At 40.2% G+C, this 27,821-nt stretch overlaps 1 protein-coding gene across 6 annotated transcripts in view; it reads right to left on the reverse strand.

Moving 5' to 3' along the window:
* EPB41L2 (erythrocyte membrane protein band 4.1 like 2) overlaps positions 1-24,254 on the reverse strand; it is a 215,324-nt gene extending 191,070 nt beyond the window's left edge. Inside the window, exon 1 of one of the 6 annotated variants that reach the window (XM_079938894.1) lies at positions 24,192-24,254. The gene's annotated coding sequence lies outside the window, so the exon portion shown is untranslated. Of the gene's footprint in view, positions 1-17,116; positions 18,598-23,181; positions 23,610-23,655; positions 24,051-24,191 lie in introns of those variants that run through there. The other 5 variants (XM_079938884.1, XM_079938888.1, XM_079938897.1 and 2 more) reach the window with 5 other exon arrangements.
* Between the last annotated feature and the right edge of the window lie 3,567 nt (positions 24,255-27,821).

A 27,821-nucleotide genomic window follows, 5' to 3' on the forward strand; every position in this document is an offset into this window, starting at 1 on the left:
ATTTCTCATGCAAGAGACACGAAGTCTCTATGGTCTTAAATAGACAATCCAGTACAGACTTCAATTGCACTAATTCACAATTCATTAATATTACGAATGGGAAGAAATGAATCAAATTCTTCCAGTTGCTGTCCCCATCTGGAAAATTCACAGAACGAGCTTTATTTACTAGATATAACAATATTCACAGTATCTGCAGTTAAAGAAACTTGACACATTTTTAAAGGGTTGGCTTTCATTAAAAAAGTTAATGGGGCTTCCCTGGTGGCGCAGTGGTTGAGAGTCCGCCTGTCGATGCAGGGGACACGGGTTCGTGCCCCGGTCCGGGAAGATCCCACATGCCGCGGAGCGGCTGGGCTGTGAGCCATGGCCGCTGAGCCTGCACGTCCGGAGCCTGTGCTCCGCAACGGGAGAGGCCACAACAGTGAGAGGCCCACGTACCGCAAAAAAAAAAAAAAAAAGTTAATGATCTTTTCATACATATAAAAATGATCATTACAAACCAACCACGTCTAACACTGAAAAGAAATACTTCTATAACTAAAATACAGTATAGTCTTTTATTTACTCAAAAACTTAACTCGTTGATGAATAAATACAGAATTCCATAATAATTCTATTCTTGGAGAAGAAATCATTTTTCAAGGCAAAACATTTTGTTTTTATTAGTATGGTATGTAGCTGTATTGTTTGTACTTCTGCCCAACATTCAGTAAGTATTCAAAGCATTCAAAAAAACTGACCATTCATAACTAATTTGTAACCAAGAAGTCATCATAGTGACTCTTGGGGGCATAAGGATAAAACTGAGCCACACTTATTCTGGAAAGGAAAACCTACTAAATGGAAAAGAACTATTGCTTATGGGATGACCATTATCCACATTAAGCTACACTGGGAAAAGTCAAATTTCAAAACCAACACGTTTTTTTAAATGTTACATGGTAACTTCCAGAGGTTTGGAAACGTAAGCATTGTGATGTTACCCCACTACAAAACAGGTCTGCACAAATTCAGTTATACAGTTAAACTCCTGATGAAACCTCATCTGTTTACTCAAATCAGAGGAAATAAAGCTGTCTGCAGGAAACGAGGCAGCAGCTTATTGATCGAGCATTAAAGGTTGACCTTCTTTATGTGGAATGTTTAGCCACATTTTATTGGGATAAAAGGCAAAGGTTAGGATGCAAACGCCTTCTTATTTCCTCTGAGGATGGACTCTGTAACTGTGAAAACATGCTGAAACCCTCACATTTCCCAATTTACAGTCCTTTAATCCAGTCCTGGCCCAGGAAGCTATCAGAATAAGAAGAAAGTAATAAAGACGTTGTTTAAGGCAAAATCTGACAACATTCAAACTCTTGAAATATTTTGTTCCAATAATAACAGAATAAAAAAACAATTTTATATATGGTAAAAAGATAACAAAATATAAAATGAGAAGAGGCCTTAAGAGGTCATCTAACTTCACCCTGTTTCTCCTTGACAAATTAGTATCAGATTTTACTCTGCTCTTTGGCACTTTTCTACAATATGGATGCTTTTTGTGCTATGGCTGAGAGAGATTTGACCCTACTCTCCAAAGAAAATTTTACTGCCTTTAAACAAACATATTCCTTACTTTCAAAACCTGATAGGGTCATGTCAAAAGGACTAAAGAGCCAACTTGAAGGGTCTGCCCCTGGCCAAAGTTGGGACAATTTGAACATCAAAAAGAATGACTGTACTTGATTGAAATGCACTTAATATATAAAAATCTGCAAGCCAATCAAACAAACTTGAGACAACTATTATATATTAATGGCTTATTCTGAAATTTGGTAAAGGGAAAAATTAAGTTTGTAATTGTTCAATTGTTTAATTGTTTAATCCTGTACTTGAAATTGAAAACTATTTCATGGTAATCAAATAGCCCACATTGACGAGAAAAAGCTATTTTGCACAGAAAGTTGCAAGCTTATAAAGTTGAAGGAATGATAAAACTCTTAGGGTACAGAGTTCCAGTTTTGTGAGATGAAAAAGGCTCTGGAGATTAGTTGTGCAACAATGTCAATGTATTAATACTACTTAACTATATACACTTAAAAATGATTAAGATAGTATATTTTTGCTATGTACTTTACCGTAATTTTTTTTAAATCCCCTTTTATCACCGTTTTGCCACTCCCAATGAGATAACTGATTCAGGTAAGGAGCATCAATAGATATGAACATTATTAGGTGAAAGACTGATAAAGAACTAAATATCTGTATGGTGCTCAAGTCTCACTCCCCCAAGATTACTTGCCCAACTCAAAAGGGAAACTATAACTTTAAATGAGGAGTTCAGTCATCATCTTAATCAATCTTAGTTTCACTAATAGTAGGATACCTGTATTATGTGGATCCTGATCTGATACAATAAGAAGTAAACAACTTGGCTATTAAGTACTCTTACCAAAAACGTTTATTCTGAATCTAATCATGCTTTTAGATTTAAATTCTACTTTGCAAAAAATTAAGAGGATAGAACACTAAGTTAAATACCACCACATGGAAACAACCAGACAAACCCAGAAAAATAAAGATTCTACCAGACTTTAGGCAGCCATCTTGCATCTCTCCAACAGGTCACTGTCATAAGAAGACAGTGAAAAGAGAAAGGAGGAGGACTATTTTAGGTCACAAGAGACTTAAGTGACATAACCATATATGTGCTCCTTCATAGGGTCCTGGTTTGATAAATGAGCTATAAAGGAAGTCATGGGGATGACTGGAGAGATTTTCATATAAACTCAATACTGGATAATATTAGAGAACTACTGGCAATTGACTGTTATATATAATGGTAGTGTTCTGGTTAATAAGAAAATATTCATGTTTTTTACAAATATATAATGAAGAAATTGGGGCAAAATGTCATGAGTTCCATAATTTAAGTAATTCAAAGAAAAAATATGGTTAGAAGCTAACCATACATTGCGTCTCTTGAAGCTGTGCAATAAGAAATAAACACCAACAACTATGAAGGATTCTCCAAACCACTACCACCACCACCAAAAACCAACTTTGAATCTTATTAAGACTCAGATCTACCTACCAATTAAAAGGAAATTCAGACAAGAGAAACATATTAAACACTATCACAGAAATGCAATCAACAAACTCCAGAAGGTGGGAAATTCTAAAGAAACAACAGTTTCTTCAACAAGTAAACTGAAAAAGAGGAGAAAGAAACTACATATTAAGATATCTAATAAGAGACATATCAACCAAATGTAATGTACAACCTATTTGGGTCCTAACTTAAACAAACCAACTATACAAACATTTATGAAACAAATGAAACAAATGGAAAAATATGAACAGTCACTGAATATTTGATATTAAGGAAATATTAAATTTTTTAGATATAACAATGGAATTGTGTTTATTTTGTTTTTTTAATGCTTACCAGACATACAAAAAAGTATTTATGATGAAGTGATATAATGTCTGGGACCTGCTTTAAAACAATCCAGCATGAAACAGGGTGGGAACAGAGGGATTTGTGGGTACGTAAATGAGACAAAGTTGACCATATGTTGATAATTACCTAGAAGATGGGCACATGGGAATTCATTATTCTACTCTCTCCATCTCTCTTCATTTACGTATGCTTCCATTACATAAAGTTTTTAAAACAGAAGGCAGAGAATGAAGCCTAATCACAGCCTATCTTCACTGAATAATAGAATCATCTTCACTGAATAATATAATCTTCTTCATCTACCACCTAATATAATAAACATGGACCAAAATAAAATAAAATAAAACCTAGCAAAAGATTTACCAACACTGACAAAACAAAGAAAAAAAGATGTAAGGGCTATGCCACAAGCCTCACAAATGAAACAAATGATAAGATTCTGGTGAATAGCGGTGTGACCCCATACCCAATTTTAGAAAATATACTATACATGAGAGGGAAAAAACTAGAAAAAACTATGTGGTGGGGATATGGATATTCACTAGACTATCTTCTCTATTTATTTGTACATTTGAAATTTTCCATAATAAAAAGTAAGAAGAAGATTACAAATATCCTTCAAAAGGATCACCACAGAACACAATTACTTGATTCCCCACATATACCCCTTTCTGACTTGCCATCTTCCCATTTTTACTCTTTTACTTCCAACTGCCAAGGAAGAAGGGCATCGGGGAAGTAGTCACTGACAATACTTGCTTACTGGGTGGGAAATTTAACTAGCAAAACTGCAATGTTTCCATATTGTGCTAGAAAAATCAAGACTGACTTTACTGTAAAATGTCTCACTTTAACTGAAAACCTGGTTTGTGGTCTGAGGAAATTACTAAGGCATCTGCTTTCTCCCTTTCTTTTTTGGAAATGAAGCTAGACAAGAAACTCTTGTAATTTGTATCTGGATGTGGTGTTTGCAGAGGATTATCATCTTCCCAAACTTCTAAGTGGTTCCATCTGTTTTTATGGGGAATTTGGCTTAGGATGACTTCAGAAAATGAAGAACTAAGTAAGCAATCCAATCATCTTTACAATTAGCTTTGCTGTACTCCATGAGTGGTCTTAAGAAAGAACAGAACCGATAACATATTCATGCCAAAAAAATATTTTAAAATTTGAACCTGAAGCTGATAAAAGCCTATGTATGTAACTGCCAATTTATGGGACAGAGGAACAAGTTAAAGTAAACCACAGGGATAGAATCGGAAAAATGAAAAATTGTGTGAATGACAGAGGACAAACAATCCAGTTTCTTCAAAAAACTAGATTACAAGGAAATATAAAAGAGACAAAACCTATAGATTAAAAAGAATCACCAAAAAAAAAAAAAAGAATCACTAATCGAATATGTGGATCCTAATTTGGATCCTAATTCTAGCAAAAAACTACGAAAGAAAACAAAAGCAAATGGAAATTTGAACAGTGAATATTTGTTATTAAAGATTTGCTGTTAATCTCTTAGGTGTAATAATGGTATTGTGGGTTTTTTTCAGAAGTCTTATTTTTTAGAGATACATACAGAAATATGTGCAAAGAGAACAGAAATATAGATCAAACGAGGCTGGCCATGAGTTGGTAGCTGTTAAAGCTGGGTGATAAGAATGCATGAGGGGTAGGGGTGTCATTATACTATTCAGTTTACTTTTGTATATATTTAGAACTTCCCAAATGAAGCTCTTTTGTTTAAAATATGGAATAAAGTTAGCTAATAAAATTAAAAATTTTATCAAAATGAGAATCATAAAATCTTAGGCTCGTAAGACACCTTGGTCGTCACAAAGTCCCATCCCCCACCCAATGAATCTTTCTCCCACCTTCCAAGAGGTGACTATCAGCCTCTGCCCTGGGTCTTTCAAACCGTGGAAAAGTCACTCCGTCCCGTGGTAGCCCATTCCATTCTCTGCCTGCTCCAACCGTTAAAAAGTTCTTCTCGGGCTTCCCTGGTGGCGCAGTGGTTGAGAGTCCGCGTGCCGATGCAGGGGACACGGGTTCGTGCCCCGGTCCGGGAGGATCCCACATGCCGCGGAGCGGCTGGGCCGTGAGCCATGGTCGCTGAGCCCGCGCGTCCAGAGCCTGTGCTCCGCAACGGGAGAGGCCACAACAGTGAGAGGCCCGTGTACCGAAGAAAAAAAAAAAAAAAAAAAGTTCTTCTCATACCAGGTAGAAAACTTCCCTTCTCTGAATCTCTTATTTTCATCCATGGAAAAAGGATTTTTCCAACACAGATCAGCCCATTGGTAAGTTGTGAAATCAAGTTAATGGTTTGTTGACTGGCATTTTATTATTATTATTATTAAGTAGAAAAGAAAATCTAAGCACAATGCACATAAGCTAGGCTAAGAACTAAATTTATGAAACTTGTTTGTTAGTCACATATATACACACATAAACTTCCATATTGAATAACGCGTCAAGATATAAAATCTCTAAATGGATCCTGTCCTAAGAAAGTTAGAAAGCCAGTGCTCAAAAGACAGCTCTCAATAGGCTGCCTACCCCAGCAAGTCTTACCCCTTCAGTTATTTCAACAGCTAGTTCCTCATGCGCTATGGTTTCTCCTAACCTCAACATCCCAGGCACCCTTCCACGGACATGGACTCAGTTTGTCTAAGCTTCCACTCATTTTTATTGAACAAATATATACTTAGTGCACACAACATGCCCCTTAAGATGTAGTACCTAAAAATGAACATTGACATATATACACTATTGATCCTATGTATAAAATAGATAACTAATGGGAACATACTGTACAGCACGGGGAACTCTACTCAATGCTCTGTGGTGACCTAGATGGGAAGGAACTCCAAAAAACGGGATATATGTATATGTACAGCTGATTCACTTTGCTGTACAGCAGAAACTAACACAACATGGTAAAGCAATTATACTCCAATAAAAATAAATTTTAAAAAATGAACAAAATATTCCAGGTCAAAGGAAAATAATCAATTAAAGCCCACATTCTGCACAAAATATTTCACATATTCATTTAAAAACTTTGAGATGTTGGCAGATTTCTTTAAGTCATATAAGGATCCAGAGCTGAAAAGGAAGACTAAGCCTGGAGAGAGATTTGAGTTAACAAACTAAGATTGTAGGTGAAGTCTTGGGTGATACGAAATTAGTCAAGACAGAATCAAAGGCTGAGAACCCTGGGAAACAGAGAAAAAACTGAAGGGATAGTCAGAGGAAAAGAAGCTTGCAAAGAACAGAAGGAATATAGAAAAAGAGCTCTAACAGTGTCAAGAGAGAATTTCGAAGACAATATGGTTGGTCGCTAATGTCAAAAATAATACAGGGGCGGGCTTCCCTGGTGGCGCAGTGGTTGAGAGTCCACCTGCTGATGCAGGGAACACGGGTTCGTGCCCCGGTCCGGGAAGATCCCACATGCCGCGGAGAGGCTAGGCCCATGAGCCATGGCCGCTGAACCTGCGCGTCCGGAGCCTGTGCTCCGCAACGGGAGAGGCCACAGCAGTGAGGGGCCCGCGTACCGCAAAAAATAATAATAATAATAATAAATAATAATATAGGGGAAAATGTGTTCAATAGACTTGACAAAAGAGCCATCTATTACCTGGAAAAGTACAATTGCACTGGAGTTGTGAGACCAGAAGTCAATAAAAGGAATAAAAAGGCATCTACTACTTTTTAATAAAACTTCACATTGAAAAGAAGGGCCAAGACTACCCTGTTTCAGAACTCTTTCAAAGACCTTATAATTAAATAGACTTTACTTTTATTTCCAACAACTTTCATCTTATTTCAACCCATTTTGTAGCTAACAAGACAATCTGTACAAGCCTTATTTGGTTTCCCTACAAACGTCCATGAAATCTGTAAATCTGATCAGCAGTCCTCGTCTGTCATCATAAAAATTGCTGGCAAAAATATTTTGGATAGAAGATGAGAAAGGTTAAAATTTCAGTAACAAATACCACCACAGATTCCCTCCACTACACAGTTTTTTCCCAATGCTGCCATAAAGACACCATGAAAACGTTATCAAATGTTTTGCCAAAGTTCTTTGTCTATGTTTTTCCTATAAGGAAAGGCAATTACCTTCTCCACAAACAGAGACAAATGAATGAGCCACAGACGACATCTTAAATGGATTTGGACTTATGTCAGGGCAACTGAACCACTTAAGAGAAAAACAGACACAAGAGGCAACATCACTCGCTCCATGTCACGCTTAGTAATTGGTGAACTGGGACTGAAACTTGGGGCTAAAACAATTTTCTTTCTACCCTCCACTCCTTTGAGAAAAAAAAAGTGGAGGAGAGTATCAGGTATCTGGTTTGTTAAAATTCCAGTCACTGTAGGCCCAGGACAAACTCCCACTAAAGTCTACATATTTTAGGACAGCCCAACGATGACCAATGTTCCAACAATATACCTGGTACTTCAAGGTACTCAACTGAAGATTCAGTGGTACTCTGAAGTACTGGCTTCAGAAGCTCCTTTGTGACCTGTCAACAATACAGATGGGCTCAACGTTCCTTGGAGGGTGGGCGGGAGGAAGACACTTCAGCGGTTACCGCTTTACTTTCCACTTGCTTCCACTTTTCCCCTCTTCTCCTTCACAACTAAAGCCAGTAAAGGAACATGAGTAGAATCTCATTAACACAGCTTTCAAGTTTCTCAATGAAAAATACCCACCCAGTGATCAAATTATACCCTCATACAATAGTGTAGCATTGGCTCTGGTTCAAAATGGTTCCTCTGGGGAGGGAAATGCAAGTACAAACAGGGTACGAAGAGGAATTTACATATTCTCAGGTATGATATAGGAAAGTAGTTATGCCTATAGGCTCAAATGGCCTGGGTTCAAATCCTTGCTTTGCCATTAACTACTTGAGTGACATTGAGCAATTTACTTAATCTTGTGGTGCCTCAGTTTTCTTATGAGGCAAACCTAGAATAACAGTACCTACTACCCAGGGTTACTGTGAGGATTAAATGAAAATATATGTAAAAGTGCCTATAGAATAGTGTCTGACACATATTAAGTATTCAGGAAATGTTTTCTATTGTTATCAATATTTTCTAATTCAATATGTGATGTCTTTACAAAAAATACATTAAACTACGTTTTTATTAAAAAATCAAATTAAAATATAAAGTAAACTATCTCTAACATAAAAAGCATGCCTAAAAAAAAAAAAAAAGCATGCCTGTTAATCAGGAAAAGCATTTCAACTATTAAGTGTCAGCTTTGTCTATTATGCCAACGTTCTAGTATGATTTCTCAATAGTATATGGCGAATTATTTTTTAAGTTTTTTTTTTTTAACTATTTTATTTATTTATTTTTGGCTGTGTTGGGTCTTCATTGCTGCATGCAGGCTTTCTTTAGTTGTGGTGAGCTGGGGCTACTCTTCGTTGCAGTGTGCGGGCTTCTCATTGCAGTGGCTTCTCTTGTTGCGGAGCACGGGCTCTAGGCGCGTGGGCTTCAGTAGTTGTGGCTCATGGGCTTAGTTGCTCCGCGGCATGTGGGATCTAACCAGACCAGGGCTCAAACCCGTGTCCCCTTCATTGGCAGGTGGATTCTTTTAACCACTGCGCCACCAGGGAAGTTCAATGACGAATGTTTAAAGCATATACTTTCCCCTCTGTACAGCCACACAGAACTATACACATGGCAGGTTGCTGTGATTTCATAACTGCATAGTTCCATTAAATTTCAGTCAGCTAAAAAAAAATGTTTCACTTGGTCTGGTTCCAACATATTGCCACTAAACTATGCTAAGCAAAAGAATGAAAGAGACAGAGAAGGAGAGAAGAAGTGAGAGACGGAAAGAAAAATCTAAAAACATTAAAATCACTGGATCACTTTGCTGTACACCTAAAACACAACATTGTAATTCAGCTATATTGCAAGTAAATAAATAAATAAAATGTAAAAATAAAAAAAAGAACATTAAAATCTAGTATTAACATAAGCAGGAGCCATGGAAAAACAATTTATAGAACATCAAGATTACCTTGAGAATATACTAGAATTTGAAAGTCAGTTCAGATTTGGTTTAGAAATTGGGTCTTTGAGAACTGGCTAAAGCATTTCCTTTATGTCCACAGTGCTGCATTTAGATGAAACTGCTTTCACGGATTAAAACTTAGATGAAATTGCTCTCACTGATCAAAACAATATTCAGATATTTATCCCAAAAACACAACTGAATATGCCATAAATGAACTAATTTCTGTAATTCTACAAAATCAGTAATGAACATGGACTTTATTTTGGTGATCACATGCCAATGCAGGGGGAGAATCTTACCTACTTACAAATGAAATTATATGAAATGAAATTATCTGGAATTTGCTTCAAAATCATGGGGGTGGGGTGTATCAATAAGATTGGCCGTGTCCTAGTAATTGGCAAAGCTGAGTGAGGCTACACGAGGTCCATTACACTACTATTCTCTCTACTTCTGAATATTTTTAATTGTTTCCATAATAAAAAGTTTAAAAAAGAAAAATACTTTTCTATAGCTGACAATGGTACAGTCTTTCTACAAAAAAACACTTCAGTAGATAATCAGATACAGTAAAAACATGGCTTAAAAAACCTAACAAGAACAACAAAAAAGGTCCTTTAAAAAAGAACCATAATGGGGAGGAGAGAAAAAAAAAAAGAGCCATATTATCCTTCATTGCTACATGTGTGCTGCACAGAGCAAGTAACACACAGATCACAGATCTATAGAATGCTCTAGATTCCACCCTCGAGTCTTTCCATTTAAGCTGGTAGCACTGAGGATGAAAGTGAACTGGCCTCAATTAGGAGAAAAGTTGGAGCCACATATGCACTACACATGCTGCCCACAGCGACAGCCCTTCACTGAAGAACTGCACGAGTGAAGAATATCTTCCCTGCACCTTTATTTTTCTGTTTGGGGTGGTGAGAGATCTCGGAAGGAAGAATGTATTCACGTTCCCTTATGTGCGTAATTTAAAACAGACAATCTTAGCATTAATGAAATTAAGACGCAGTCTTTATTGATGTTGATTTTAATGGCCAAGATCCAAAAACAGTTCTTGTTACAAGCTCGTGGATAAACTCTTGATTCCTTTGTCAGTGGACAGACCCCACTCATTACTTGTCACTCTAATCTTTCCCATACACAATTTGTATTCATTTTATTAAGAAAACAGAAGTTTGCCTTTTTCTCCATAAGAGAAGTGAATTAAAGAAAACTTTTCAAGAAAAATGTTCATTTAGCAGCTTTTCTCCCAGAGTCTGCAATTAAACAGAGAGTACTCGGGAAAAGTAAAAGATTATCATATAAAAATGGGCTCCAAAATGAAGGCTAAGTATGCACCATTGTCTAGCATATGACCACAGTGCCACATTTGCTTTTCAAATACTTGTGAAAGCATTTGGCACCGTTTTCCAATAATCCCATAGGACTTTTCCACTTCCTTGTTTTTTCAATAGTATTTGAAAATGTTGACACATTTATTGAACTATTTTTGGAAGACCTAGGTCTGTCTACCTTCAGGGTTCAAGATACAAATATATAAAAGCTACAGGACAGCCCTCCCAGCTATAAAACTTGGCAGGCTTCCTAAGTTCTCCAAGAAAACTTCAATTGGCAAGTCCATTAACATCAAAAGAGGACACAGTAAAGGGAACAACTCTGGACACAGGGAGACCCTGGCCGTGCCTGAAGCTCCATTACTAAATTGCTCAATGGCTTTGAGTAAGTTTAACCCCTTCCTAACTCACTTTGCTTACCTGTCAGAACTCTGGTACAAAATTGGTTTAAGAATCGAATGATAAGATGTTCTGAGGACTTATTTTGAAAAGAATACCAAAAAATAAACTTGAAAAATAAAAACAGTGTTAATTTCTAAAAAAGAAAACTTAGAAGTCTATGCCACAGTCAGCATATACAGTTTTCTGTTGTTATCTATTAGGAGAAATCTTATTTTAAACCTGCCCAAAGTTTCTCAGAATTTAGTAATCAGACATACTTTATAATTTTGCCAAATCCAAACAGCTACTGTATTATTATTTATGTAATACTTATCCTTAAATCAAGTCACTTTAAAATACCTACTTCGGTCTTCCCTGGTGGCGCAGTGGTTGAGAGTCCGCCTGCCGATGCAGGGGACATGGGCTCGTGCCCCGGTCCGGGAGGATCCCACATGCCGCGGAGTGGCTGGGCCCGTGAGCCATGGCCGCTGAGCCTGCGCGCCCGGAGCCTGTGCTCCACAACGGGAGAGGCCACAACAGTGAGAGGCCCGCGTACGGCAAAAAAAAAAAAAAAAAAAAAACTTACCTACTTCAGCCTTATACTAAGTAATATCAATGTAATCATAGTTTTGAAGTACTTGGATATTTTTCTGATGCACACGTATTTAACCATTAAAAGAAAAAGATTCATCTGTGCACCACCTCAAATCATTTTAACATACCACCACATTTTGGGGAGATACTATTGTACTGATCTATTTGTCTATAACATCTTCTACATTAATGAATAGAGTATTTGAATTAATAAATCCCTAAAGCCCACTCGGCAACTTAACTGACACTAACCACATGCCCTCAGGAGCCCTGGGATCTTCCTAGAGCTTCTCAGACCTCACAGCCACTGCCTTATTCAGACCCTCCGTTTTTGTTTCACTTTCCCCGAAACTCATACACAAAAATTGCTAATGTGTGTATCTTTACATTAGTGTAAATCCCACTCTCTATTTATGCTCTAGTAATGAAATTTTTCACCCTTAAAGTATTAGCAGAATCCACATGAGTTCAAAGGTTCCTCTAATAACCAAAAGATATTCAAATAGTCAAAGAATATTCAAATTTATGTATGCCAATCGTAAGTCAGTCTAAAGACAGACAAACTAAGATACTCAGTAAACTCTAAAATAAGGTTGCCATTTCTGATACACATTCACCAAATTTGTTTTTATTGTGTATTTTTAAATCTAGTTCAAGTATATAAAATTTGTAAGTGTGTATACTGAACTAATCCTTGAACTATCACAAGAAAAAAATATAATACATTTTCTGAGCTCTTCCTAAGAAGCACTTTCTTATTCAGTCACATATCAGTCAACCACTCCCATCCACCCTAGATGTTAACTCAACCGCCTGACTTTTCTGTCTCTCTATATATACTGCTGAAGTTTGACTCAGCACTTGGCATGAGAAAAAGGACAATTTTATTATGGCTGCAGTTTTTACCAAATGTGAGTACCACAATAATCTTGGAAATTTATTTTTATCAGTTTAAAACCCTAAATCCAGTGGGTTGAACATGAGTTAATTTCTGCTCACTCCCAAAACCACACTAAAAGGACAGAAAGAAAATTAAAGAAAAAAAGGTACTAACTCACAAAAAGAAAAAAAAAAGGGAGGGGACAGGCCAGCAGATGAGATATATCAACAGAATTTTAGAAGATGGAGAACAGATGTATAAAGTAACTGACTTAGCAGAGCAGAGGAAGCCTAAACTTGCATTGCTATCTTGGTGGGGACCTACCAAAAACAATGTGATAGTTGGAGAAGGCTTGAGAGCCTTAGGAATTGGAAGTCCCAGAAACCTCTGAGGGTTGAGATGGGAGAGCAAGTTGAAGACAGGGACCTGTTGGAAATAAGGACACGTAAGGTTTAAACCACACCCACACCCTCAACAAAACTTGGCAGCCAGAAGACAGGAAGTTCACTCTACAGCACTTGAAAAAGAAAGGCTCTGTGCTCAGAGGGCAAAGGTGAGGTTCTATACAGAAAACAGGGAGGTCCAGTCACTCAGTCAACAAATATTTACCAAGTGCCTACTCTGCACCAGGCACTGTTCTAGGTACTGGAAATACTGAACAAAATACACAAAAAGATTTGCCTTCATGCAGCTTACATTCCAGCGAGGGGAGAGTCAATAAACAAAAAGTAAAATATAAGGATATCAGATTTCAGCAATACACAGTGCAGAAGTAAGAAGAGACAAGGAAGGGATTTAGGGCACCCTGGGGTAGGGGTGGGAGCAGGGTTGTACTTTCAAATAAATGATCACCGAAGCAAAGATCTGAAGGAGTTAAGGGAGTAAGCTATGTAGGTATCTGAGGGAAGAGCATTCCAGACAGAGAGAAAACAAGCACAGGGGTACATCAAGATGGGCAGGACAGGAGAAACTATATACATGAAACAAGAAAAGGACATTATCAAAAAGAAAATTCATTAGCCTAGGAGTAGCTTCAAAAATAGGAAAGCAAAAAAGTTCAGTAGAGAGATTAGAAGAAAACTAATTGAAGAAATTTCCCGAAAAGAGGGAACAAAAGGACAAAGGGATGACATCAGAGAGAAAAAAGTAACAAACCTTAAGTCATGGCAGGAAATTCAACATCCAAATTAATAGAAGTTCCAGAAAGAACAGAGAACATAGAGGGAGTCATTATCATAGTGGAATATTTCTGAAAGACAAGAGTTTCCAAGCTAAAAGGGCCCACTGAGTGCTCAGCACAATGAATGAAAGACTCCCATACCATGGCACACCATCATGAAATTCAAAACAACAAGTTCAAAGATAAAATCCTGAAAACCTCTAAAGAAAACAAACTAGCTACATACACAGAATCAGAAATGGGAATCGAGTCAGTCTTCTCAACAGAACAGTGGGATGTGAAAATACAATGGAGCAACGCCTTCAAAATTCGGTGGGACAGTAACCATTAACTTAGAATTCTATACCCAGCCAAACTATAAATGCAATCAAACTGAGAGTACAAAGAGGCATTTTAAGAGTGGGAAAAGGTGCTTTCAGACATGCAAGGTCTCAAGAAATTCGCCTTCCATTTGCACTTTCTTGGGAAACTACTGGAGAATGCACTCATGTAAAGTAAGAGATAAGAAAGAGACACGAAGCCCAGGCACCCGGGAGCCCAGGAAGAGAGGAAAAGGGCAATTTCCAGAATACAGCTGCACAGCAGTTCTAGGAATAACCAGTCCAGGAAGGATGTCATTAATAAAAAAAAGAAAATGGTTTCCCATATAGTTTTCAACAAAGTTTAGAGCTAAATTAAGGGTAGGTACTAAGAAAACTATACAAATGAGGAAAAAAATAGGCAATTAACTTCAGGATAAAACAAAAAGTTATAAAAGAAAGTATATGCAATCAAAGCACTATACATAGCTCAGCTGTTGCCTATATGTGCTGTGGAAGGAGAGAAGAGTGTGCATCTGTGCACAGGAAGAGGGAGTCTGTAAAGGAGGCTAACCCCAACCAAGGTAGAAAGTCAACATCTATTATTGTCTAGAAGAGAAAAAGCAAAAAAAGCAAGAATATTGTGGTTTTAAACAAAACACATGGATAATAAAACCAAAAGAACTGAAAGCGGTTGCCTCTGAGGAGCAGAAATCTGTCATGAAGGGACATGAAAGGCAGGGGTCTGCTGCTTTTCCTTATAATCCCTACACTATTACCTGACTTTCTAAATCATATACTAGCACCGTGGGGAATACTATCTGCACTATAAATGAAGTAGCAAAAAGTGTAAAACTGCTTGAAAGATAAAAACTGAAAAGAAAGAAGGCACACATTTTATTTTGACGTGTTTTATACCCTGGGACATTTTTCTTACATTGAAACATCAGCCTGGAAACACTACACTAATGTGAAAAACAAGATGAAGGGCACTCGCCACTCCAGCTTGATTCAAGAATCACACAACTAACAGTAGTACTCTGCTTCACAATCACACCTTTACAAAAGAAACTAGGAGGCAGAAACCAGTTAGGAAAGCAAGCTTATCTTTTGTTAAGTTAGATACTGTAGATGCCAACAAATTCCTAAAATCTTCAAGTTCTACAGAGTAACAGCATCAAACAATTAAAAGCAATAATTCACCCTCCCCTGCAGAAGAAACAGAAGTTTTAGCAGCACACAAGCTGGGTGCCCTTGAGCAAATTATTCTGATTTTAAGTCTCAGTTTTTCATCTGTAAAATGAGCGTACCGGCTACTTCAAGGTGTTGCTGTAAGAAGGATTGTGGATATTAACATATAATATATAAAGCACCAACTACAGTAGCTGACTTATCATCTGTGCTCCAAAAGTTATTTTTCTTCCTTTTTCACCTGTTTATTAACAATGCTTCGGGCCTTATCAGATTATATACAATGGGACCTAGGACAAAGCTGAGCCACTAGCGTAAAATCCACCTGTCCAGCACAGGTTAAAAAGAAGACAAAGCAGCTAATGGGACAGCACCTGAAGCCAGGATGAAGCCTGGCTTCATGGATGGAAAGCAAGCAAGAAGTGTCATATAGAAGCCTAAACCATGGAGGAACATTACAAAAGAAAAAAAAAAGAAAGAAAAGAAAAACAGAAAGAAAATAAATTGAATTAGACCAATTTTCTAGCTCCAACTACTAATACTGAGGACAGAAGAACAGGTTAACTACACTAGAGGATTGAAATCAGCAAAATTCAGACTGTGAGAAACCAAACAGAACAACTAATCAAGTTTCTTCAACATATAAACTACTGCAAGGAAAAATAAGAGATGAAGGGGAAATTAGAGCATATCAGTCTTTAAAGAAACACCAACCAAACAACCTAAACGGCAAAAGAATTTGAAAAAGAACAGTTACATGGGGCTTCCCTGGTGGTGCAGTGGTTGAGAGTCCGCCTGCCGATGCAGGGGACACGGGTTCGTGCCCCGGTCTGGGAAGATCCCACATGCCGCGGAGCGGCTAGGCCTGTGAGCCATGGCCGCTGAGCCTGCGCGTCCAGAGCCTGTGCTCCGCAACGGGAGAGGCCACAGCAGTGAGAGGCCCGCGTACCGCAAAAAAAAAAAAAAAAAAAAAAAAAAAGAATAGTTACATATATATGTATAACTGAATCACTTTGCTGTACACCTGAAACTAACACAACATTGTTAACCAACTATACTCCAATATTAAATAAAAAGTCAAACAAAAGATACACCAACCAATTATAACATGCAAATCTTAACTGGATCTGGATTCAAACAAACTTTTTCAAAAATTGATACTTGAGGTAATTGGAGATTTGAATATCAACAGCTGAATATTTGATGATATTAAGGAATTTTTAGTGTGATGGTGGTATTCCAATCATGTTTACAAAAGAGTTACCTTCTAGAGATGCATACTAAAATATTAAATGATGAAATGAAAAAAAAGTCCTCTAAAAAATCCAAATAACATACAAATAAGGTACAGCTATGGGCTGCAGTAGTGTAACACTAGGCTTCAGAGAACCAGGCAACCTGCTTTGAGAAGGAGTCACAAAGTCTGGGAGGAAACTAGAAAGAGCATTCTTTCCAAGTGTGACCGAGGGCCTACTGCATGCTGGGCTCCAGAAACCATGACTGACAGTGACCCAGAGGTCAGCCTTCACAAAGGGAGAGGTGCGAAATGACTGCTGGCCCTAGAGGTAGAAAAGCCCCACTGCCAGGAACACCTTATTGAAGGTCATATAGATTGAGTCCTTTTTGCATCTTCCAAATTGGTATTTAGTAAAAGAGATGCAAACTGGATAGTCTAGAGGAGCCATATATCTAATACGAATGAATGACAAGGTCCAGCACTAAGCCAGAAGGCAATGGGTGGGACTTCGGCAAAGTAGGAAGATGACCTGTGTGAGATGGGGCAGGAACTCCTCAGCGCTGCAACAAAGGAGCGTGGGCCCAGTGTGGCCAAGGTCCTCCAATTTTCCCAGAGAAACCTAAAAGAAAGATATTTCTGTGAAACCTCCTGATTTCTTAATGTTGTCAACTAATTTAAAATTAAAACACTCTGTTAGGGGAAAAATATGTCCGCAGATCTATTTCAGGTACGAAAAGATGTGCTGGATGTGAAAAGGTCACATTTTACTGTCACATGCAGAGACTTAAACACTATCAATAAAAATTCCACTAACAGCCTTCTTGCAGCAAGTTCACTGAAGCTGTAGAGAGAGCAAGTTATAATATAGCATATGCATACAAGTTTTACACTCCGAATCAGCTACCTCAGGCAACATAACAAAAAAGACTACCACCTCTATGTGATGCTGAAATTAGATCCAGACCATTTTGCCATCTATATGCTTTTTTGAGTACTGCCAAAAGCAGTGGATAGTTAAAAAAATTCTAGAGATACCATACTGAAATTGTTAAAAAGTGGTTTTAACTTGTGATCACCATAGGAAATTACAGTTTCATATCAAAGACTCTACTTCCACACAGATAATTATTCCTGACCACTGAAAAAAAACAACTGCTTACCACATTTTCACAAGCAACCCACTAAGTCTTTTCTTAACCTAACAATTTTCACAGAAGCCAGGCACTGCGTGAAGCATTTTATAAGCACTAGCTCATTTAATCCTCATCTAACTTTCTGAGGTAGGTTATGATTGTTCACCCCCATAGTGAAGATAAGGAAACTGAGGCCTTGAGAAATAATTTACCCAAGGTTCCACTGGCATAAGTAGCATTCTAACCAGCACCACAATGTGGACCTGTTACTGATTCCCTTCTAATTAATATTTCCATCCAAGAAATTTGTGAGGAAATAAAGACACATTAAGTTCAAGGTAAGAAAATACGAAGCCAATATTATATCAGAATTCAGTTTAGGGCTTCCCTGGTGGCGCAGTGGTTGAGAGTCCACCTGCCGATGCAGGGGACACAGGTTCGTGCCCCGGTCCGGGAGGATCCCACATGCCGCGGAGCGGCTGGGCCCGTGAGCCATGGCCGCTGAGCCTGCGCGTCCGGAGCCTGTGCTCCGCAACGGGAGAGGCCACATTAGTGAGAGGCCCGCGTACCGCAAAAAAAAAAAAAAAAAAAAAGAATTCAGTTTAACCTTGACAACTGGCTAAAATCGGACAACCAAAAGAATTGAAAGGAAATAAGCACAACAGTGGAGGCATGAAAGTGCAATGGGGTAACATGAAAAAAATAAAAAACAGAAAGTCTTGTAAGACTTCGATCCTCTAATCTCAAAAACTAAGAATAGAACTACATCAGCAGTTTTCAACGTTTTCTGTTTTTCAAAATTGCTCCCCCAAATCTCTCTCTCTCTCTCTCACACACACACACACACACACACACACATACACAGCCCACTTTACTTAACAGTCTCAGTCAGTTCATGAGCCTCTGAGGCCACCCTGGGCAACACCTTTCCCACTAACCCCACACTTCCCACCTCAAGGTCAAAAATCTAAACTAAATGATTTTCACCCTCCCTTCTGGTACCCTAGGTGGATGAATCAAGGGTGAAAAACGAGTAGACTATTTAGAAAAAAAAAAAAGACCTAAGAATTATGGCAAAGTTTAAACTACATATTCATTTAGTATCTTCAGGATACTGGGATGTGTACATATATTGATAGAATATAGGAAACTCAAAAATATGATTAAATTCAGCACTGCTGTTATCATGGTGGTAGGTCCAGCTGCAAATCTCATCAGGAGGTCTGGAAACCTGAATTCAGGGCTTGGAAAAAATGATTAGAGACTCGGTAACCAGACTTATGTGAAAAGTTCTTAAAATCACGATTTTCTTGGAAAAAGGCAATTAGAGGGTAACATAAGTTTTTTAAGTATTTGAAAATTCTTTCATGGAGGTAGATAAATAGGCCATAAAAAGAGAAAAGCAAGAGGAAACTGGCTTCCTGGTAAAAGCATGAATGATTTAAAGACAATGAACTTCCTACCTGACCCAGACAACAAGGTCCTACAGATGAACATGTGACAAAATCACTTTAGAACTCTTTCCATGCCCTCTGGTTCTTAACCTGGAAAGAACTGAAACCATCCCCATGACGTTCAATTTAGTCACATATGTGAAGTGTCAGCTTGGCTACCTAAAGCAAACCTTACTTATGATAGTTCTCAGAGCAAATGAAAAGATAATTCTTATTCCTCAAATAAATTCCATATTACCAGAAAGATTATTTGCGAGGCAATCTATAATGAATTTAGACCTTTACGGTTCTAATACACTAAAGTAAAAAAAAAAAAAAAAAGCAAAGAAGTATGTGTGATATGAAAATATATTTCTACTTTAAAAGTAACTAAGAATAGGAAATTAGTCCAAATTCAATCTTTGAAAAAAAGCAGAAGCAGTATGAATGCACCCATAAGCCACCTGAGGTCTACCCTATACTAAAGGGAAAGCGACATCACTTTAAAAAATGAGAAAACCACTAAAATTCTCATTAAAATCAATGTTATCCCCAAAACGAGATATTTAGGGAAATATAGATTATCTACCCTTCTAGACATGAAAAACATGCATCTAATAAACCCACATATATCAAGACAACCACAAAACAAGGGGAAACAATAGCCAAGAGTAAGAAAAGCAAATCACCTATATGAAATATAACCTACATGACATTTCTACATGAAACAGTACCAGGTTCTACAAAGTTAACTCCAATTTTCAACGAATCCTAATTAAAAGCGTCTCCACATCATATAAAGTTTCAACAAACTGATTCATCAAATTTATTAAGTACACATAATGTTATAGGTACTTCACATAACTCTACATATGTATTCCCTCTCTCATACAAAAGTCACGTACTTTATAGAAAAAACTAAAAAAAAAATTAGTTATCACTATCTCAGTTATTTCTATCTGATATTAAAAATGATTTCTGGGACTTCCCTGGTGGTGCAGTGGTTAAGAATCTACCTGCCAATGCAGGGGACACGGGTTTGAGCTCTGGTCCAGGAAGATCCCACATGCCATGGAGCATCTAAGCCCATGCACCACAACTACTGAGCCCACGTGCCACAACTACTGAAGCCCACGCGCCTAGAGCCCGTGTTCCACAACGAGAGAAGCCACCGCAATGAGAAGCCCGCGCACCGCAATGAAGAGTAGCCCCTGCTCGCCGCAACTAGAGGAAGCTCGTGCGCAGCAACAAAGACCCAACGCAGCCAAAAATAAAATAAATAAATTTATTTTTTTAAATGATTTCTTTCTTTCTTTTTGGCTTACCTGTAACATCTAAATAACTGTAGTATTTACACTTGGAGGCCATTCCCCTCCAGTTAATGATAGCAAGCATTAACTCCATTTTAGATTTTAGTTTGGGGCACTGCTCAGCCAGAGTAATGATAGAAATCTTATGACTATTAGGTTGCTGGTTTGTGCCAAAAAATGGCATTCCCAAAGAATGCTCTGTCTGGAATCTGTGGGGGAATCATATACAAATCTTCTATTAACTCAGACCTTCCAAAGAGGCTGGAGATGTTTGTGTGTTGGGGGGAGGGCGAAAGGGCTGAGAGTGGATTTGCTGACTCCTAAAGGTCCAGCCCTGAGATTCCAAGATTCTATAAAAGGGCAGTAAATTAGTGTTTGGCTAGTATTCGCTGACTACTGAAGCCAGCACAAACATTTACTTGAGGCTTTTAAACGTGTAAGGGTACCCAGTGGTTAGGTACAGTAATTCTGAATCCGAAAAAAACAAACAAGGCCACTGGAAATATTTCTAAATAAACGTGGGGTAGGGAGGTATTTCCCCCATATTTCCTTTGTTTTCCCCAAGTAAACAATACAGACTTTTAGAAATGCAAAATTTGATTCTCATCAGTATTGATCCCTATAAACTATTTTATTGCCTTATAAAAATACTAGCAATTCATACTTTTCCAAAATGTCTACACACAGCTTTTAAACAGGCTACTTCAGTTCAAAAAACAAAGAAAAAGGCCCATACTTCCCTGTGGAAACAGAAACAAAAGCAAATCTTCAAAAATATTTAGCTTTCTGCTATATAAAATATAAACCCCACATTCCTAAATAAAGTGGCAAAGATGGAACCTTTGTAGTTCTCTAGTCAGTTATATGAGAGTGGTGATTCAGGGCAAAACCCAACCTTAAACATAACTATACAATATTACTAAATTACAGAGTAATTTTACCAATAAATATTCTGGTTGAAGACTGCTTTGTCATCTTTGCAAGTATTTTTAGTTGAAAGCAAGTGGTTGGGAAGTCCACGTGCACACGGTTCAGATTTTTAAAAATCTATTTTTAAGATCTGGTGACTGCATAGGTTTTCTAAACTCAATCCTTTCAAACTGGTAATTTGGAAAGGGTAAACCACAAGACGGTTAGTTAAGAAGCGAAGGACCTAACAAGCTCACCAACTCAGATCAGCACAAAACTAACTCAGAAACCTCCAAATCTAATGATGAGCCCAAACGGTCACTAAAGCCTACACATACACAAACTGTACTAAAAGCTACCTCTCCAGATACAGCAAGGGCTATCTGAATTCTCTTGTTTTATATTTCCGTAGTTATTTTGGGGTGAGCCCTCTTCAGATTCGTCCCCTAAATCTGCAAATCTGCTTCTTTCTACTTGGAATTTTCAGATTTTAATATACATAACCAGCTGTATATTTACCCAGTTTAATATACGGACCCAGCTGAGAATATTCTACAACAATTTAGATTTTTTACTGTAGTAATAATTTTACTGAAATTCGTTAAATGATATTTTTTATCACTTTTAACCGTTTTAAGCAATCCCCATTCAATTTAGGTATCAAGAATCTGAAGTTGGGGGCTCAACTCATCCACATATTTTCTCTGGAAGGTCTAACTACTTTGACTAGAGATAAAAGATTAAAGCACTGTTATGACTAGGTCTTTCTTAAAGAGGGATGTTTCAAAAGGAAAGAAACTGTCCCCTCCCGTTAATCTAAATGAGCAGCCTCTTGTTCTCAGCAGTCCTTCTGCACACAAGACCACTACTGACTTCAGTGGGAATTCTGCCCAAGAAGTGAGGAAGACAGGATAAGATTAAATTAGCCCTAAATCCACGCCATTGTTCCAAGCCATTACCACTTGTACAGTTCTCCAATAACCTCTATAAAGTAGATATCTGAGGTTTGATGGTGATTCTCAAATTGAATTTTAGGACTGATCCCTGGAACTCTGACAGGTGACACAGCCTAACTCTTTAAAAGTTGTGTCAGCCTGATGGATGCATTGAGTTGGCCCTTATCACAATTCAAGATTGCATTGCAATGCAGCCCCATCAGTGGCTGCAACAGCAATCCAGTGATTTCTCACAGCAAAGAGCCCTCCAAACAGAAACCGAATAGGATTAAGTGCTATTCGTTTCCCAGTAAAACCTGTTCAAAGACTGGGAAGTCTAAATCCCAGCTCCTGTGGCCAAGAAATTGACTCAGTTTCCCTCTAGTCCTAAATCCAGTGGGAAATGTGATAGGACACGGGCCAAAATTCTAATTCTCAATACAGTACTATAAATAGAGGATACACAAATAATAGATTCCGGTGAGAAGAAAAAAACAATGGAAAAAATTAAAAGGTCACTGAATAAAACGGAAGAATAAAGGAAAAACTGTTAAGATTCATTTTTTAAAAAAAGGTTAAATAAGAGTAACAAGAACAAGACATCTAGCATACACGTGCCATTTCAGATGCAAGAAGTTCAAAAAACTGAGGAAAAGATGTGATTCAGAAAAGAGAAAATATATCCACAGGTCCTCTAGGTTCTACCTTCCCTCGCACCCCACCAGGGCTCTTAAAAAAAGGCAGCGGTGGTGGTAATAAGGAATGCAATTTAAGGCGTCCTAGGTCAATAGGGAGGGCTCCACAGAGACACCCCCCCAAAAAAAATAATAGACTCTAGGCGAGAGCTCTTCTCACTTCACCAAAAAACCCTGACCTCAAGGGAGATGAGCGATCTCGGGAAGCATGATGACCGACGGCTTCCAGCAGACATCCCGGCTGCCGCAGGCAGCGTCTGGAGCTGGGGATTTAGACTCCGATTCCAACCCTGCTTTTTCTGTTCTGTTCTCCTGGTCCTTCCCCTGCAGCTCAACTAACAACCCTCCCAACTCTCTGCCCTCAAATCTAGAGGAGAAAAATAAGCCATGGGTGGTGAGATGGCCTGAGTGCCGGGACTGCACGGATCAGAGAGCAAAAAGTGCGCTTCTCTCCGAATCGGCCAGGTCGCACCCGTCCTGCGGGACAGAGCGAGCGGCGGCGGGGGACGCGCACCGTGCTTGGGGCTGACGCGACCCTCGCCCGGCTCCACGCAGCGCCCACGCGCGCGGCCGGCCGAGGGACGCGCGGCGTCCTCGCCTGCGTTTCCTCTCCCAAAATCATCCGCCAGAAAGGCGACGCCGCCGCCGCGTACCTCAAGCCCCCGCGCTCATCTCCAAGAGTCGAAGGAAGACGGCCGCTCCGAACTGGGACAGGCTCGCGCGCCGCGGCCCGCGCCCAGGATGGAGCCGGATCCCTCCTGCAGCCGCTCCGCGGGGCCCGGGACGCGTGACCCTGAGCCCACCGCACCCCCGCGGGGCCGGTGCAGTCCTCACCAGGCCCCCACCTCTCCCGGCGCCGACGAGACGCGGCCCTGGCTCCCGAGAAGGGAGAAGTGGGGGACCGCAGTGGAGCGGGGAAGCAGGGATCGGCCTGGAGCAACAACAGGACCCGGTCCCCGGGGCGGGAACGAGTAGGAGAGAAGACAGGGAGTCGCAGAAAACCCCAAAGCCGGCAGCCCTCCCCCTCCTAGTGGAACCGTCCCGCCACCGCTTCCTGCCCAGGATCAGCTTCCCAGCTGCAGTCTCAGGAAAAATCCGAGACGCCCCTGCAGCTCCGCAGGGACCAGACGCTCTGCCCGGGATACCCCGCCCCGGGCCCGCCATTCCGCAGCTCCGCACACCTCCTTACCCGGACGCCGCACTCAGGAGCTCGCTCGCCGCAGGGACCCGTCCAGCTTCAGCGCCAGCCGCCGGCCGCAACACCCGCCCCCTCCCTCCCGTAGGTTTCAAATTGAAATTCCCTGGCTGAGGCCGTCAGAGGACTCCGCGCGCCAGCCCCGCCCCCTCGCGGCGGAAGCCCCTCCCGCGCCCCCGCCGGACGCGCACCGGGTGCGGAAACCCCCGCGGGCTGCGACACGCCCCCTGTGCCCAGGCCACGCCCCCGCGCCAGCCTGGGCGACCCTTCCCTAGGGATTCGCCGCGCGCCCGGGCCGGGTACCCCGCGCTGGAAGGACTCGTTTCGCCCTCGGAGCTGCCCTGGATAATGAGTGCTGATGCCTGTGTGCAAGCCTTTGTTACCCGCGAATCCCGATCTTAACTGCCCTTTTATCAACTTTCAAAAGTTATTTCTTCAAAGTGAATCCATTGACTAAACCTTTACCCCAGGCTAGGCCCTGTTGATACAGAAATAAGGAAAACTAGATTCTCCTCAGTCTAGAGTGGAAGAAGTGCTTTCACAGAGAGGACAGTGGCAGGGAACCGTTTATTCTTCCTGTGGGAGGGACAGGAGGGATTGGGGAAGCCCACTGGAGGAGGGGCTTTTATGCTGAACCCAAAGTGTGGGTAGGATCTCCAGGCGGGGGCCTGGGAGGATTGCAGCGCAGGATGTGGCTGAAGGCTGGAAACCTAGGTTCAGGCCGATTGTGGAAAGACACATACACACACAAAAGATACCTCCCCGTTCTTTTGTATAATTAGATCGCCTTCTTTCAGATTCTACTTATTTCTTCTTTTCTGAACCTTGGCATGTCAAACAGGCTGTCCAAGTCATTGCCTGTAGCATCTGGCACACATGTACCTCCTGTCCTTTGCCCCCTCGCACCTCGACGGAGGTCTTTAGAGACTGCACCTCGGCCAAAGTCTTCTTTTCTTTCCTAAACAGAGCCTTTTCTAAAATTAACAATGTCAAATCAAACCTCAGTTACAATGCCTTCCGTACGTATGATATTTTCAGTTAACAAAGCACATTAACGTATTTTATCATTTGATCCTCACAGGAACTTTATGAAAAAGGCAGAGCAAGTATTATCTTCATTACATCAAAGAGAAAAGTAAGAGTCAGGAAGATGAGTTACTTGCTAAGGTCCTGCCAGGGAATAATAAAAATAATAAAAGCTAACATTTACTGTGTCCTTTATGTGCCAGGCATTGTTCCCAGTCCCACACATGAGTTAACTTACTTAATGCCCCCAATGCTAAGCAGCCAAGTAAAACTTAATAAGGTGTGTTAACTACTATAGACGTATGTTAACTATAGAGGTATGTTAACTACTATAGAGGGGAAGTCTGACTGGAAAGCAGTTCTGGTAAAGAAGACCTGGGAATATTACAAGACAATACTATTACAAAGTTAAAGGCAGATTTACAATGAAATTAGTCCTTGAAACTACACAGGCCTTGAAACTATATGCATAATTTTATTACTTTTTTAAAAGAATCCCTAAAGTTACGTAAGGTTTAGGGCCTACAGAACCTTGATCTACCTGTGATGAAACCCCTTTAAAATGTTAATGCGATATAATAACATAAATGTAGGCATAATTTATAAAACATAATGTCCTTATCATAGGAAATTATATCCCTACTATATCCTCTGTTGAAGTCTGCAAATCACTTCTGTACACCACCTTTTAGGAGGAATATCGACAAGCTAAATTATACTCGTAGATGGGTGACCTTGATAATGTGGGAGCCAGCAAGACTTAGCCTAAAGAGATAGATGATTAAAAGTGATGGAAAGGTTGTTATCAAATATCTAAAGGCTATCATATGGAAGAATTATACTCTGTGTTGGACACAGCCTTACTTGGCCCCAACATTTCAATGGAATGGAGCAGATTCAGTGAAGACCTAGCAGGAACTGAAGGTAGGAAAATCAAATACTAGGACCTATAAGGAAGTGAAGAAAACAGATGGAACATGGTACCATACAGATGTCAGTAAACAACAGGTGGTAGTCCAGGCAAGCAAGTCTTAACAGGGCAAGAAGAGGGGACTGGACAGACAGCAGGACAAAGTCCTGAACAGGTGACATCCAGAGACGTAGGCGGGCTGGAACACGGGCTGCCTGGACAAGGCCAGAACATTAATCCCTAGGGATAAAAACTGATAAGAGCAAGTCTGGGTCTTCCCATTAGACACACTGGACTAACAGGCAAGACTGACACTGAGAACAAGACAGGAATAGATACCAGACCTGAGATTCACCACATCCAAGGTTAGCATCACAGCCTTAATCCTGGGCACCATCTGCGAGCAAAGCCAGCCTGGCAATTTGGATTGTAAATTCACCCAGGACTTCCTAGTGGTGTTACTTACCAACTCACTCACACAGGCATGCTCCTAAGGAATCTTTATCTCACTATACCAGTGATTCATTCTTTTATCTTTGTGACTTCTGGGTGCCAAGGCCAACCAGGTGGAAGTATCTGGGTGGCTCTAGATTGAGAACCTGCTCACAGGTTCTTGCCTGAGAACAGGCAAGAAGACCTGGCAATGCCCTCGCATGCTGTCTGATGGAGGCAATCTCAATCTTCCCTGTGAATGCATGCATCCCAGTTCCACTGCCAGAAGCAACAAAGACACCATGCAAATACCAAGAGGAGTCACTCCATCACCTGGCCACTCACTGGAGCAGTTTCAGTTACCTGTGGCTGCATAACTCCAAAATTTAACGACAACAATTTTATTGCTTCCGATTCTGTGGGGCAGGCATTCAAGCAGGGCTCAGCAGGATGGCTCGTCTCTGCTCCATGTGGTGCCAGCTTGGGAGGCTCAACCGTGAATTAAGGATCCAAGATGGGCTCACTCCCATGTGCTGCCTGTCACCTGGGGAGCCTGATTTCTCCTCTACATGGACTCTCATCTTCCAGGGCCTCTCTCTTTCCATGCAGCGTCTTAGCTGGATAACCCAGACTCCTTTACATGGCCTCTGGCCTCTGAGAAGGTATAAACAAAAGCTGCAAGGCCTTTCAGGCCTAGGCCCACAAGTCCTACAGCATCACATATGCCCCATTCTGTTGGTCAAAGCAAGTCAGAGAACCAGCCCCAGTTCAAGGAGAGGGATCATAGACTTCACCTCTTGATAGGAGGAGTGGAATGTGTGTGCAGTGATGGAAAGAATTGTTGGCAGCCATCTTGGTAAACAATTTACCCCGGAAGCTGGGTTTTTCTAGTCTAGTATTTGAGTCTGCCCTCAAGCAACCCTTCTCCTTTCCATCTACAGTAAAATCTTCCACTGGTTTTTCCTCGAGAGTATCACAAGGCCCCTTTTCCATCTGAGTCACACTGAGAGATGATAATCTCCTTTTGAAAGGCCACTCCCAACTATTGCTAGTGATGCACGTGAGCATCTCAAGCCTGAAGTAGTCCTTCAATCATAGTTGGAGCTGTGCCCCACACACCCTTGCTTCCTTTGGCTCAGTGACACAGAAAGAGGCCTGGATATGCTGAAACTGGAACAGAATCTCCTTTTTCTCTTTAATCGGAGTATAGTTGACTTACAATGTTGTGCTAATGTCTGCTGTACAGCAAGATGACT

The sequence above is a fragment of the Stenella coeruleoalba genome (assembly GCF_951394435.1).
Source record: "Stenella coeruleoalba genome assembly, chromosome: 12".
In the NCBI taxonomy this organism is placed as follows: domain Eukaryota; kingdom Metazoa; phylum Chordata; class Mammalia; order Artiodactyla; family Delphinidae; genus Stenella; species Stenella coeruleoalba.